Raw genomic sequence first — 15,439 nt, 5'->3', positions numbered from 1 at the left:
AGTCGGGAAGACAACAGGCTCTTCTCCCTGCACCTTCCCATCTCATGTAATGCTGCCCAACCACACCCACCTCCCACTCTGCTCCCGGGGGGAGATGGAAGAGGAAGAGCAGGCATTAAATTCCATTCTAGGACCTAGGACTCCTGCTAGTGCTTATCCAATCACAAGAATCTCCTTTCCGATACTGAGAAAGGCAGACAAAGCAATTTGTTGGAATAGTCACCTTCAGACTGTTTCACGAACCTCAACTGGTATGCATTGCAATGGCTATGCCTACCTGTTAATATGGAACAGTGCATTTCGTCAGGGAGGAGATAATATGTATTATACTTCCGCACATATACATACAAAATATAAGTAATAAGCAAATTACAGAAATAATTTAGATAAGTATCCTAGCAATGTCAGGAACAAGTGAGGATTTTTTTTCGCAAGACTGTAATGACTATAATTTACTTAGCAAGCATTTCTTACAGCTGCAGCAAGTGCTTCAGTTTGAGAATTCAACAAGGGCTCCTTTTCTGTGGTTGCAGTCCTTCTAATTTTACTGAAAACCTAAAATTTTAGTTTTGTAGTCCGCTAACATCTAAAACAAACTGAACTCTCAGAATATCCACTTCCTGAGAAAAATATGCACAAAAGAGAATTCCAGTCCAAGAGACTGTTTAAGAGGAAAGAACAGCAAGCAAAAACCATGGTAATTGAGTCCCTTTGTTTTGCACTCCTTGTTTGATACCAGTTCTAGTAATAACATGAACAAGTTCACTATAAGGGAATTTCCTTCAAAAAAATGCTAAGAAGTTACAGGATGTAACACTGTATTTTACAATCAATAAGTTGTAGGAGATATAACAATTTGAGAGCCGGATTCACCAACAGCATTTGTGAAACAGGAATAGTTGGATCATTCAGTTTATATTATTCAATCATATATTTTTCAGAAAAAAGGCATGCTAGATAGGAATTGCTTTGCAAATGTCTGCAACCATCTTTCATTTGGTTGAAATCCACAAGCCAGGGAAAAGGTATCATTTGCAATTAGTAAGAGCCATATGTTTTTATATTACTGTATCTCTAAGTCACAGCCTTTGCCAAATATGAATCCCATCATCAACATCAATCACATTGCAAGCAGACCCCTTGCATGAAAGAAGAAATTGAATTTCAAAAAGAATTTGCATTTGCCATTTTATAGCTAAAACAGTGATTAAATTCATGTTATTAGTGATATTATCAGACAAAGATTTAATGCACTCATGTGATATTCTGTCCATTAATTTACCTGAGGTGTTTTCAAATTAACTAGTTAGTACCTCTGTTAAAATAATGGATGAATGTCAAGCAGCTTTATTGCTTAATATCGCTAGCAATGTGATGATAATGTGTTTTAGAGCGATTCAAAGGCAAAAGTAGACACGAAAGCCAGTGGGTGACCCTCTATGGTTGCTCATGCTACTGCAGAGTTCTGTATCTGTCACATTGCTGAATTGGGACAATAACAGGTAGTTTCAGCAAGAATTCTGGCACCGAGCCTTGGTCAAGCTCCAGTTAATAGCTCACCTATTGAAGATAATTAACTCACCTCCTTGTAGGACTACTACTCTCATCCACCCTCTAAGCTTTGTGTAAACCTTCCATTCAGAAATGTTTTAAGATCCATGGCAGCTCTCTGTCAATACAGTTTGAAAATCACATTATTTTGGGGCACTTCATGAATGCGTAGATGGGACACATCATGCATGGACAGAGCACATGGGTCTTTCTGCACCCCAACTGGTCTCTAAAGAACCTGCAAGAGACCAAAGGCAGACTTCAAATGTAACAGGAAATGGGAGATTATTATAGGAAAATTGTTTCAGTACTGTATTCCCAGGACAAGGACTGTAGTAAGACAGAATCAGGGCTGTCCTATAAAGGGGCATGACTAGCTTCTTTTTTCAATTCTGCTGAAGGCTCTCCACCTGAAATGATAAACGGATTCTTTTTTGAGTGTTGATTGACCTCCTGTGTATTTCCGGCATCTTTCACCCTGCCCACAGACGTGCAACCCTAACCTAATCAATTTCTCCAAGACTTACTATGTTTTTTTCTGGCTTGGGTCCTGATTTTCAGAGCTTTCTAGTGGAAACACAATTACCATTAACCAGTGTGCATCAAAACAGAAGTTTGATATTTCCCACTTGCAAAGCGATGAGTGTCATTAATATGCAAATGAACAACTAAGAGAATCAATGACCCAGTTGTGTATCATTTGCATCAATATTCTGTCCTCTCAGCATGCTCCCAAAAAGCAATGAAATAAACCAATGAATTATGAACCATGAAAAGTTAATTTATTAAAATGTTTAGTAAAAAGTTATCCAGTTAGGGAATGCTCCTGCACGACAGAAAAATAACGAATAAGGAATTTTGTCAGCCACCTTTTAACCTTTTTTTTTTCTTTCTCCATCATTTTATGTTTTAGCCGGGGACTGTACAAGAGTTTACAAAGGAATGAGAGCATTGGCTTGGGTAAACCTCCATAGAGGGCCAAAGTTGAGTTGAAGTTTCTGGCCACATGTATTTTTGGACAGATTCTCCCTATTTGTACCCATGATGGCATGGCACCCAGTAGCCCAATACAAATGCTATTGAGCTACTGTCCACTGACCCTGCAAACTCTAACATTGTCAATGCTGGAGGGAATTGGCAGGTGTAGTCCTGACATGACTGCTAAGATTGTAGCCCATACAATCGCATGGTGTGCCCCTTTACAGTCAGTGCCCAATTGAAGATAGGCAAACTCTTGAGGTCAATTTGGGACTAATTGCCATTGCCACTAGAAGTGTCTCCGGATCTATCAATTTCTGATTGCTCTCTGTGGGGAAAAGAATAACAATGCTAGGTAGCACCTGTAATGTACAAGAAAAGTCCTAAAGCACTTCACAAATAGTTGCAATGGAAACGGACACCATGTCAGAAAAGGAGGCTAAGAGTGGCCAAAAACAAGATTGAGAGATTTAGTGCATGGGTTCTCAACCATTGTGCTTCTGAGGTCCTCCTCCTATGGACCCCCGTAACTCAAGTAGTTTTCTGTCAAAACATTTATGTTTATCATTATGTTTGTTTTACTTAATATGAGATGTGTTGCTGGCACTGAGCAACAATTCTCTCAAGTCATGGACAGCCATCTTTGATATCTCCAAATGTACCTTGGCAAATCCAGCCACATGCTGTGTTCTCCTCTGTTGCTGTGCAGGGCCTCTCTGATCTTCCTCTGGATCCGTCAACTATCTGGCAACTTTTTTGCAGAGAGGCAAACCCATCTGGCACAATTTGGCTTCAATTCATCCAGATCAAGGTCAGTGTCTGTTTCATCTCCCATACCTTGTGCGGAATCTCTCTCATCATCATTCATCTTCTCTTCACACAGTTCTCCTTCACAAACTCCTTCCACAGATGTTGAGCAGCCATTATTTATTTTTGTTTTTGAAATCAAGCTGTATTCTGCAGAGTGACAACATCTGCTCATGACACAGACAACGAGACTGAGAGCGAAGGAAGGGGGCAATGGGCTAAAGCTTTGGCGGGACCCCTTGTTGAGAACTACCAGTTTAGAGTAAGAGCTCCAATTAGTAGGATCAAGGTCGCTGAAAGTTCTTCAGTCAATAGTGGGGTGAAGGGAAGGGGTGGAGTAGATATACTCTTATAAGAAGAGGGCATTTAGGAGGAGATATCAAACTGGAGGAATTGCAGAGATAGGGTGGGACCAAGTTATTACATAATCACAACACCCAGCATGAAATATCAAGATTCATTTCTCTTTTTGTATCTATTAAGATTATTTAATTGTGATTTGTGCATGTTTGATGCAAAGTGTCATAATCATCCAGTTCATGTGTTTTCAAAGCATAACTTTTAGTTGTAGGAATATAAATTATAGGTGGAGATTAAAGTGGTAAATCTAAGATAAATGAAAACACTTGTTTGAAGAACTGGTAAACAGATCTTTGTATTTACAGTTCAGAGTTTTTATTCAATGAGATCAGAGTAGGAGGGTGAAAGTCATAACATTGGCAGGTGGCCTTCATTTAGCTGGGGAGCTGCAAACAGTAAGTCTGAGAAGAATTGCCCTGACTTCATTAGAAATTTCAATTTTTTATGCAGCCCTCAGGGTCAAAGGATTTGATTTTGAAACTATAAATTGATTAATCTAAAAAAATCTCAACTAATCCCTGTTGCCAAAGAGATGAGTAATTGAGGGTGGAGCCTTGGTTAGAATTCTGGGGCAAAAACAAAAATTGCTGGAAAAAACTCAGCAGGTCTGACAGCATCAGATGCTGTCAGACCTGCTGAGTTTTTCCAGCAATTTTTGTTTTAGTTTCAGGTTTCCAGCATCCGCAGTATTTTGCTTTTATCTTAGAATTCTGGGAAGTTGTCTGTGGGATTTTTCCAGATTTCTTTGGGTTTGAAGCTGAAAACATCCATGTTGTGGGTGTAAGCCCTGAGCTCAGCAGGCAGGGAAGGAAAGAGTCTGCTAAGAGCTGTAAACTGGAATCAAAAAATTAAGGGCGTTTCTGAGGTGCAGGCATTAAGCTAAAGTGCAGTTAAGGCCATGCTGGAGCTGGGCTGTCACAATTGTGAAGTTCTCAAGGAGTGGATGGAGGCTAGTGGAAGGATCCCAAGAAAGAGGATAGCAGGGACTAAGAATTACTGAGAGCTATGGCACCTTGGTTTGGTCCCAAGGCATGACGGAACCTTCAAGAGCTTGATAAGTAGCCAAAGACTTTCCACGAGGGGGTGGGGAGGTTCAGTTGAGAATTTTAGCCTAAAGTATATGTCATCATGTTTTATTGTCATGTATAAGTATTCACCTAAGGTGGTGGTAGTTTAGTAGTGTATGCTTTACTTGTTTCTCGTATAGTAAATTCATTTTAACTTAAACCATGGAATCTTGTGGTGTAATTTCTTTCAGTTAATCAGTGGGTGTTGGAGTTTCACTTTAAGTGTTAATAGTCCCTAACAGGATCATACAAAGTGTGATGGCTGAAGCATTTGAGACACACTGGACCAACTTTAGGAATGTGTGCTTTTCCAGCAGCTCTGCAAATCATGAAATCACACATGCAATGGTTAGGGTTTCCCAACTTTTAAGTATAATGGATGGATAATCAGGGACTACCAGCCAAAATTTCCTGCTCTATGTGACCGTCAAGCAGAGCTCCCCACTGAAAATGCACATTCTGTAAATCAGTCTTTGCAACAAGAGAGAGAGAGGAAAAAAGAAACACGAATATTAACTTCGCAACAATGTGTGCCCAGGTCTTCGAGGAGCAGCAATCATCGTTGGATTGTCGCTGCACTCGACCTTTCCCCCGCCTCGATACTGCTCCACATTTTTGCCAGATCTTCCATGACCAGCTTTACCAGAGGTGTGGAGTGCATCATCCCTCCAAGAGCTCTGTTGCAGCACAGGGAGAAAGACATGGGAGGAAGACAGGACACACACCCTTTTTATAGCACTCACTGCTGGATGGTGAGTTTAAAGGTCCATTGTGAATATCAGTGAATGGGTGAATGGATGGCTGGATGAATGAGTGAATGGGTATAGTGGCATAATGGGCAGGTGGGTGAGGTAAGTGAGCAAATGGTGGGTGAGGTGGTAGGTGGGTGAGGTGGCAGGTGGATAAGGTGGAAAGTGGCTGAGGTGGCAGGCGGGTGAGTGGGTAGGTGGGCCGACGGGTAGGCGGGTTGGGAGCAGTAGTCCAGTTGAGCACTAGTTAGGTTGGGTGGTCGGGGGGTATCGTAGTTGGAAGGGGTAGTTGGTTCTGGTCGGGTTGGGGGATATTCAGGAGGTCGGGAGGGATAGTCGGGTGGTCGGGAGGATTGATCTGCTGGGGGTGGTTGGGGTGGAGTAGTGGGGGGTGGGTCTGTGTGAGTGATTGGGGGGTCAGTTCTGTACTTATCCTGGAGTTAGACCAGGGCTGACACGGTTATATTGGGCAGCTAATCTACTTCCTGTTGCCTGTGCACCACTGTCAAAGTTGAACTTGCCCCCCAGTGTGTAAAACCTTTTTTTAGATCACTTCAGACTTATTATTAATGCTGCAGTAATCAAATAAATTTAATCAAATAATATAACAGAATCACAGAATTTTTACAGCACAATAATTGAATGGCAAGATCTTATGAATAAACAAGAAAAACTGCACATACTGGAAAACTAAAAGAAAAAAGACAGAAAATATTCAAATTGTGCAGCAAGTCCAGCAGCATCTATATAAAAAACGGTTATAACACAGGAGGGATACTCAACAGATCATGAATGACCTACTCTATATTTTGAGCGTTATCTGTTCTTAAGTTACAACTATAATTTTAGCATTTGGATCAGTCCTTATTAAAGTATCAGATATGGCTTGAACTGTGAGCTATTCCATAGCCAGAAAGACAAAGCAATACTGAATATAAAACAATTCATGCGACCTGCAGCATGGTAGAGAAAGCAGTTTTAATGATATCTATTTACTGCAACAAACAGTTTTTGATCCACTGTGAATAACCTCTTTAGCTATAAAAAGAGAGAAGCAGCAAAAATCATTGATCTGCAGAGTATAATCTTCCTCCTGGAATGTTTCTGTAGCTCAGATAGTTCCAGGCAAATCATTAGAGCAAATGAGTCACACACTTGGTAACACAATTTGTTTATGTCCAGATGTGCTAACTTATACGTTCAGCATCTGGATCTTTTAATTGGACTTTTGGAACAAAACAAATTATATTACCTAAGCAGAAAAAAAAAAGACTGAGTATTTCGGATGGCGGGGTTGCCCATTCCCGAAGATCCGACATCCGAAGAGTCAGTAGGGGACAAATCCCCGCCAACTCTACTTGCCCTCAGCCATTTCAAGCTTGAACTGGCTGCAGGTGGGACTTCCGCCCATCACTCGGGAGGAAGCCCCGACTTAAGAGTCCTGTCAGCCAACCTGACTGGCCGGCAGCTCTCTGGTCCCTGCAGCGACTGGTGCTGCAAGGAAAAGAAGAGGTACTTCATGAAGACGACAGAGCCTAAGTCCCGGGACTGGACAGTAAGGTATGTTTTCAGGGTCCCGGGGTGGGGGAGGGTAGGGAAGGGCCGGTGGGGGGGTGGGGGGTGGTGGAAAGGCAGGTCCAGTAGCCACCAGACCTTAAGGGGCGGGGAGGGGTGTGCACCCAGAGTTAGAAGGGGGCTTCTGATGCAGGTGCTCCCACATGTTCACACCTGAGGCCTAAGCCTCAGAAATCCTCCTGCCAGCCTTAAAATTGAGGCTGGGTGGGAAACGGCTCTTGAATGGCCAATTATTGGCCACTTAAGGGCCTCGATTGAGGCAAGAGTGGGCCGGGCTGTCCGAGGCCTTGCCCGCCCCAGCTTAAAATTTCCTCAAGTTCGGGGCAGGCAGGAACCCAGAGGGAAGCCACTGCCTTCTAGTTCACAATCTCCCCACCCCCGCCTAAAAACCCACGAGTGGGTGAGCATCAAATTCAAGTCATGTAATTAAACATTTAAACTTGCATTTGAATTCCGTGAGAGAAAAATATCCTTTTTGCTGTAAAAGCTCCTTAGATTTGTTTGACCTGAAAGCGCTCAATGCATTTCATTACCACCACAAAGCCTCATTCGCACTGCCCATGGGATAACTGCCACACTGTGGGTTGCCAACCCTCCAGGATTAGCCTGGAGTCTCCAGGACACAGCTCTCTGCAACCTGGGAGAAAAATCATAAGGGCATTCAAAAGAGAAGCTTCTCTTTAGCTCTGAAGAAGAGCCATACAGACTCGAAACATCAACCCTGTTTCTCTCTCCGCAGATGCTATCAGACCTGCTGAGTTTTTCCAGCATTTTCTGTTTATGTTTCCAAAAGGAAAAGGCTGTTTGGCTGACAGTCAAGCATCATCCAATTGGGAAATGAGTCTTTTTGCTTTCCAATTGGCGTAGGAATGCAGTGAGCCACAAGGATGGATGGCCGACTAATGGCAAGAGTGTGGGGACATGTCATGTGGTACAAACTCCAGGAATACATTTAGTCACAGCCGACAACCCCAGCCACACATAGAACATCTCGAGCTATTTATTATCTGTTCTGCCCACTCCTGCACTCTTTTGAAAACAGGACGGAATTTTACGGCCCCGTCATGGCTGGGGTGGGGCTGTAAAATGCGGCGAGCCTTTCAAAAGTCCATTGGTTTTGGCGGAGCTGCGAAACCCCCTCCAGCATAAAATTCTGCCCTTGGAGTTTGAATAAAATGGATAAAATGTTGGTGGAATGCAGATATTCGTCTGTGATGTTGACACAACTAAAGCAGAAGCAGCAGATACAGCACAATGTTCCACGGACATTGGTCGGAATCTTGTGGGCGCGAGGGGGTCTTGGCCGCCAGCTGGAGCCAGTGAGAGCCCCATGTCGTCTCTTTTCGGGAAGGCCCACTGCAGCTTGTTCAACTCAGGCGAGCGACGGGCTTTCCACCAGGGATCAAGTGCCCGGGAAGGAAGTTCGGCCCGTCGTGAACTGCTAACCCCCAATCAGAGGCCAACAGCTCTACTGAGTGGCAGCGCCACCGGGGAGGTGGTGCCTGCTGCTGGTATGACACCCACCCGAGGCCTAGGATTGTCACTGGATCCCTGGTGCAAAGATAAGTGATGGCGGGAGGGGGTTTGCAGGGTGGGGGTCGTGGGGAAGGGGGGGGGTTGGAAGCAAGGGCAGAAGTATGGCACTCAGCGGGCCCCTCCTTCCAGATGCCACGTCCCTCGATCAGACATTAAGGCCGGGATTTTCTGGCCCCATCGCGGGCAGGACCTGCTGTGGGCAAGGCGGCGCACCAGCCAGAAGTCCATGGACTTGCGGCGGGACTGGAAGATCGTGGCGGCGAGCGGGTGCGGAAAATCCCGCCCTAAGGCCGCCCTCCCACACCCCAGTAGCCCGCCAGCAACTCCACATGGGTTTGCTTGTTATGCTCCCCACATAGAGAGCTCCCCACCTGCCACTGGGTTAATTACCCACTTAAGGACCTCAATTGGTGGTGAGGGGGGTGAAAGGACTGCCCTGGACTTAAGTGGGGTGGTGATGGGGTCCCCACACAGCACCCTCCCATCTGATTAAATGACCCCCCTCCCCTCACCCTGCCACCAAACTCATCATGGAAGAGGGCACAAAATTTTGTCCAATTGTATTACTCTTTTTTTTGGTTGGGGGTAGAATTTTGACATCCAACTTGGCCTGGAATTTCCTGGAAAATGTTGTTATTGTGCCATTTTGCTTCCAAAGGGAATTTGCACATAACCATTTACATTATTTACCTCGGCTTTATGAAAAATCACGACACCTGAATTTCCACGATTTTCTGAGACATATCCACCAAAATGCACAGCTGCTCATTTACACAGACAGCCTCAATGCAATACACAGTTTTTCTGGATTTATATGAATATTGCACAGGCAAAGATCAGCATTCAGAAATTCAAATGCTGCATAGCCCAAAGTCAACTAGCTTTGGTTAACTAATATCTGTGGAGTTTCATCACAATTTTCTTTTAAATTTTCTTACTGAGACCTACATTATAGTTAACCAAAGTGCTGTCAGTTTTAGTGCATCTGAAATGTACTCCGCCACCCCCACAACCCCTACGCATTCAGAATGACTAAGCAGCTGCATTGGCCTTCCCAACAGACACAGACTTAACAATGAATGGGGAAGAAAATCAGCTCAGACAAGAGAAGCTGAGAGTGAGTTACCACAGGATAAGACACTGACAGAATGTAGTCATTAGCACAGTATGGATCTCGCGCTGGGAACCAAAGACAATGGTGTTCATTTTAATCCCCAAAATGTGTGGGTAGGGTGCGGTGGGAGGTGAAACACTTAAAAATCTGAATTAGGAACCCAACCCACTTTGAGCCTGTCCAATTCCAGTTTTAACAGAGAGGGGTTGAGTGATCAATCCACTTCCAGGAGGCAAGTCTGTTGCTGAAACCTTTTAAGGAGGTTGTCTACCTTGATTTTAATAGTGTTTATATTCTTAACCCATGCTGGCTGGGTTTCCCCACAAGGATGAACATATAAGGTCTTTACGGCACAGCTCGTGGGCCACAAGGAGCAGCAGTGTTTCCTCCAGGCTCAACAAGTTACACTGTAAATCTCTGTCACGGTCTGTCTCCTTCCCCTGACCCCCCTCCAACAATCGTTTCCCCTGACCACCATCCCCACCACCCTCCTTCCCAGTTCAATCTCCCCACGACCAACATCTCACTCCCCTAACCACCAACCCTGCCCTTAGCTATCATTTCCCCATCCACCCCTGTGCTCCTATCCTACCGGCAAGGCAATGCAGAGAACCAGAAAGGTGATGGAAGGGTAGAACTGGGTAACGCCGTGGGCGCGAATTGAACTGGAATGTGACAAAGCGAGTGGCATGCCATCCAGGAGAGGCAGATGACAGGCTCAGGCATTTTAATGCTGACTTTCTGACCAAAGCGGGCAGCAAGAGGCCATCGCCAAGAACCCAAGACAATGGTTTCTAGCACAAAGTAAGCATTCTTGGAAGGAATCTCGGTCAGAGGAAAGGGGAGCGAGGGTTAGGGCAGGGGAGGCCCAAGTTTTCTTTTGGGCTCAGGGGGGACATTGCTACTCCTCCTGGCCCACAAGGAAACTCATCGGGTTGCTCCTGGTGGGAAGGCCACAACTTCCCCTGCACTCAATCCTCAGGTTAAAATGGCAGATTGGTGCCACCAACATCTGATCTGCCAAGGTAAAAAGGAATCTGTTGGCTTGGGGCAGGACAAGAAGCAGGGGAGTCCCCCGCTCTACCTTAACTGTCCCTACCATGATTTCTGCCAGGTGAGGCAAGTGAACACCACACCTGCACCATGGCTTAATATGGTCTCGCCAGGAATCAGTGTGCAGAAGGGGAACTGGAGGGTGCCAAGGATAAACCTTTGGGGGATTGCAGAGGTGGCCACGTGAGGCATTGCTCTTGATGCCCTGGCTACAATGGGATAGACTCCAGAATACAAGAGATAAAGCTACTGTGTTACATGTACAACACCTTAACGTTAGATTGCACAATTCTGCAATATTCTTCAAATTGCAAGTGCAATGACCTCTCTTGTATAAAACAAGACAACTATAGGACAGTTTGATTTGGAAGAAAAGGCCAATCACTCATTCCTGATGTTCTACAATACATTGTACTTGCTAGCACCCTTGCTGTAACAAACATTTTTCATGAAAAAGGCTGTATTGCCCAACAATAACCATACTCATTTGATTAAATGTATACTGCTAATACTCCAATTAGGGTTGAAAGGATAAACCTTTTTGAACACTGCAACAATATCCTGAATGAAATGATTTCTGCAATCAGCAAAAAAAGAACTTAAGACAACTGACAAAGTCTTATCGGAGAGGCTACAAATATAGAATTAATGATGATTCCTTAATCCACCATACAATATTCGAGTTGACAATCTCACCAAGGTATGACAGATACTGGGGTGATCATCAGAATACTTCTTCTTCTTAAATCTGGATGTTATTGAATTTTGCAAATCAGTTTACTCTTTGTGCAGACAGTGCTAATTTACATGTTAACCAGAATAAAAATGATGTACCTTTCAGGTATTTTTAAATCTTGCAAAAATGAAAGAAGTTGCATTTCATTACTTGCTGTTCAGTAAAGAGGCAATGAAAACATGTCTCCTTATGGTCAGATTTTTAGACTGCAGACTAAGTGAGCGAGTGGCAATATTTTCAACAAGTCAGCACAGGGAAGTTGGGACGAATCACCTCCTCCTACGCTGTATGATTCTATTCTAATAAAATTGTGTCTAAATATAGTGGATAAGAATATTTCACCACATAGTCAAGAACATTTTGCGTTCATATACTGTATGCAGTGGGGCAAGATCACATTTATACAGAGGAAATATCTCAGTGGATTTTTGTTTTAGCTGCTAGTAAATCTGCTGACCTGCTCCTTGGGTATATCCTATTACTAGCAGCAATGAGCCAGTGGAACTATTCAAAAAACCTGCTTCCCAGTGCTTTGTTCCCATTTAGACCAGGAACTCAACTACTACTGACAGTAGAGACAGCAAAGATTAAAATATGGGGACATGGTTTCAATGAAAAAAATATATTTTGGCCTCGAATGACATGCAAATTAAAAGAGCTTTGAAAAAAAAGAAAATCAGCGGTGAAAAACAGTAGGGCAGAAATTTTTCACAGTGAAAAATGCTCAAACCACTGCTATCCACTTGGTAATACTGCCAAACACAAATTTCCACTCCATTGAGCCTTATCCTATTGGATATCAAAGGAGTAGAAACAGTTTGGGAGGTCTTGTGACTCAGTGGTAGTTTCCTACATCTGCACCAGGGGACCTGAGTTCAAGTCCCACTTCTGGACTTGATGGCCATGGAGGGTGTGTTCACAATGCGGCCAAATTGGTCGGTTATCAACTTATAAATCCTTCCAAATATGCCTGATGACAGGCAGCAACAGCAGGAGAGTTTCCTGGTTAGACATACTACAGAAGGCAATGGCAAACTACTGCAGTACTTTGCCAAGCATAATCATGGACCAATCTATGGCTGCCATCAGGGCCCCTCTTAGGGCCTGGTACCTGAAGGAGGAGGAAGAGAAACAGTTTGAAAATTCTTGACCCACCTCAATTTACCACAAGCTCAGTTTTTAGGGGTGGGCTATACCTTTTGCCATGGTTTTTCTAAAGAAAAATAAACAGTAAATATTCTGGGACATACAAAATTAAATTTACCATTTCTCAGAAATCTAACAATTAAGAAGGTAAAATGTCATTGGAGAGATTTGGATTTTCTGTTTGTGCCTGTCTGTTTCTATGTGTATTTGGTATTTGGCTGCAGCGAATCCACGCCTGAGAATATAAACTTGAAACCTTTTTGACATCCTTCAGGTGATGACAAATTGCCTCTCTGTTTCAGTTCCTAGGAGTAATCTATATTAATAGCAGGCAACCTTAAAATGTATGATGCATATATAAACTCCATTAGCAAGGTTAAATCCCCGAGTACACAGTGTCACTTTGATTTTAACAACGTTGACCAAAAAAATGTATTAATTTTGGGGTGGGATTGGAGGTGTTGGTTTGACAAAATGTGCAAGTCTCTGACCCTGACACTGACATGGGGAGGGGTGAATGTGGAGATGTGAGTTTGCCGCTAGGAACACAGAGAGCCGCTGAATTTAATGGTGGGACTTCATTATCATTTTTGTGCTCCCATTTCCCTCCTGGTAGCTGGCTAGATTGGGGGGCTGGCTGGCTGCCAAGCGGGAACGCCAGCAGTAGAAAGCTGCAAACGGGAATCACTGTGGATGGTCCTGGGAAATTGGAGAAGACTGGGATGTAGTGGGGGAGCTCGAAGGGTGGCAGTGAGGAGGTAGGGACAAATCATTGGGGAGTGGGGGGGGCGTGGGGGAGAGAGATCATGTGGGGTGAGATGGTGGAGGGGGAAATCATAGCAGGGAGGTTCTGATTATGGGAGGGTGAGATTGTGGGGAGAGAGAGAGAGAGGTTGTGGCGAGAGAGAGAAAGATTGTGGTGAGAGAGAGAGATGTGGTGAGAGAGATTGCCAGGGGGAGAAATTGCAATTGGGAGAGGTTGTGAGGGGGAGAGATTATGAGGGTGAGAAATTACGAGGGTGAGAGATCGCAAGGGGGAGGGACCATGAGTAGGGATCGAGGGCAAGGGAGAGATTGCAGGTGAGGGAAAAAATGCAGGTGGAGATAGCAGGGTAGGGAGAGATTGTGAGGTAGGGGAAGAAATCACAGGGGCAGAGAGTGTGTGAATGGTGAGATAGCAGGAGGCTTACTTGAGGTGCAGGGGGAGCGCATCTCCTCCTCATGGTGTTACAGTTTGAGCTAATGTTAATAATGGTCAATTCAGATCCCAGAGTGAAATCTGGCTTGATAGGTCCTAACATTTTTTTAGAAACTGTGGAGGAAAGTTACTGAACAAATTCACAGGAATCTGCTGATGAACGTTTAACACAAAGAATAAAATATTTATTAAAACAAGAAAAATGAATTATATTACACTAAACAAAAAGGTTGGAAAGATCTCAATACAAACACAAAATGATGATTCAATTTCCCAGTATTCCCTTACCCACCAATATATTTACAGACACATAAACCAGTGAATAGTCACCACTAGCTTGACAAAAGGGCTGCTTGTTTAGGTCTGGCACACATGCAAATGATTTTCTTCCAGTGGATTCGTAAGCATTCACTTGATGCTTCTTGCCCAACTCGTATCTCTCCTCAAGACACCCAAAACTGCACTCTAAACTCACTATTGCTTCAACTGGAGGGGCAGAATTTTCCCATTGGCGAGAAGATTGGGCCCTGCACGCCAGCGTGTAAAATGACGCTCAGTGACGTCGGACAAGCATCCTGAAGTCACTGCGCGCCATCACGATATTTCACTGGGCAGGTGCCCGATGATCTCCGATAAGCGCCCACCATTAATTAACTGGCCACTTAAGGTCCTTGAGGTGCCAATGGATGGCGATTTTTCGGCGCCCGTGCAAACTTCAGCTTGCGTGCACGGGCGCAACGGGCAAGCAGGTAGGACACATTTTTATAAACCTCATACACGGGCAGGATTAGAGGGCTCAGTGGGGTCGAGTGTGCTCTGTCAAATATTGACTTTTCAAAGTTACTGATACTTGCCTGTTGTGATCTGCAATACTTCAAAATGCATTCCAGCTGCTTGGTCTGGACTCAACCTTCAGCACTCCGCAGTGAGGAATCTTTTTTGGGCCTGCAGGTTTCAGGAAGCCTTCCCTGGGAATGGGAGTTGAACTCTCTACTGGAGGAACCTCCTCTGAGGAGGGAGGGCTAGAAGGGGGGGGGGGGGGGGGGGGAGGCCAGGACTGCACATTCAGCCTCCAGGAGAGCCACCTTTGGGAGGAGAGGCGCAGGCACAAGGGGCGCAGGGCCAAGAGGTTGTCCAAGGTGGAAGGGGCGCAGAAGACGTCATCCACTACCGTTGGGACCAGGCAAGTCAGACACAGCGAGCCAGAGGCTTCGCGGCCATTGCTGGCTCCCCCCGCGTCCAGGGTGCAATAGACTGCACACATGTGGCCATCAAGGCGCCAGCAGGTGAGCCCGGTGCCTTCGTCAACAGGAAGGGCTTCCACTCCATGAACGTGCAGATAGTGTGTGATCACAGGATGCTGATTCTACAAGTCTGTGCAAGATACCCAGGCAGCTTCCACAACACCTATATCCTCAGACACTCCCAGGTGCCGGGGCTCTTCAGTGCTCCAGCCCGGCTGGATGGACGGCTGCTGGGTGACAAGGGATATCCCCTCAGAAGGTGGCTCATGATGCCTCTCCGCCATCCAAGAACAGAGGCTGAGCAGCGGTACAACAGGAACCATGC

At 44.8% G+C, this 15,439-nt stretch overlaps 1 protein-coding gene across 4 annotated transcripts in view; it reads right to left on the bottom strand.

The window, feature by feature from the left end:
• The window catches only part of LOC144683528 (chemokine-like protein TAFA-5), a 376,146-nt gene that overhangs the window by 138,963 nt on the left and 221,744 nt on the right, over positions 1–15,439 (bottom strand). The window lies entirely within an intron of this gene.

The sequence above is a fragment of the Cetorhinus maximus genome, chromosome 8 (assembly GCF_964194155.1).
Source record: "Cetorhinus maximus chromosome 8, sCetMax3.hap1.1, whole genome shotgun sequence".
In the NCBI taxonomy this organism is placed as follows: Eukaryota; Metazoa; Chordata; class Chondrichthyes; order Lamniformes; family Cetorhinidae; genus Cetorhinus; species Cetorhinus maximus.
This window is presented reverse-complemented; position numbering and strand designations above follow the sequence as displayed.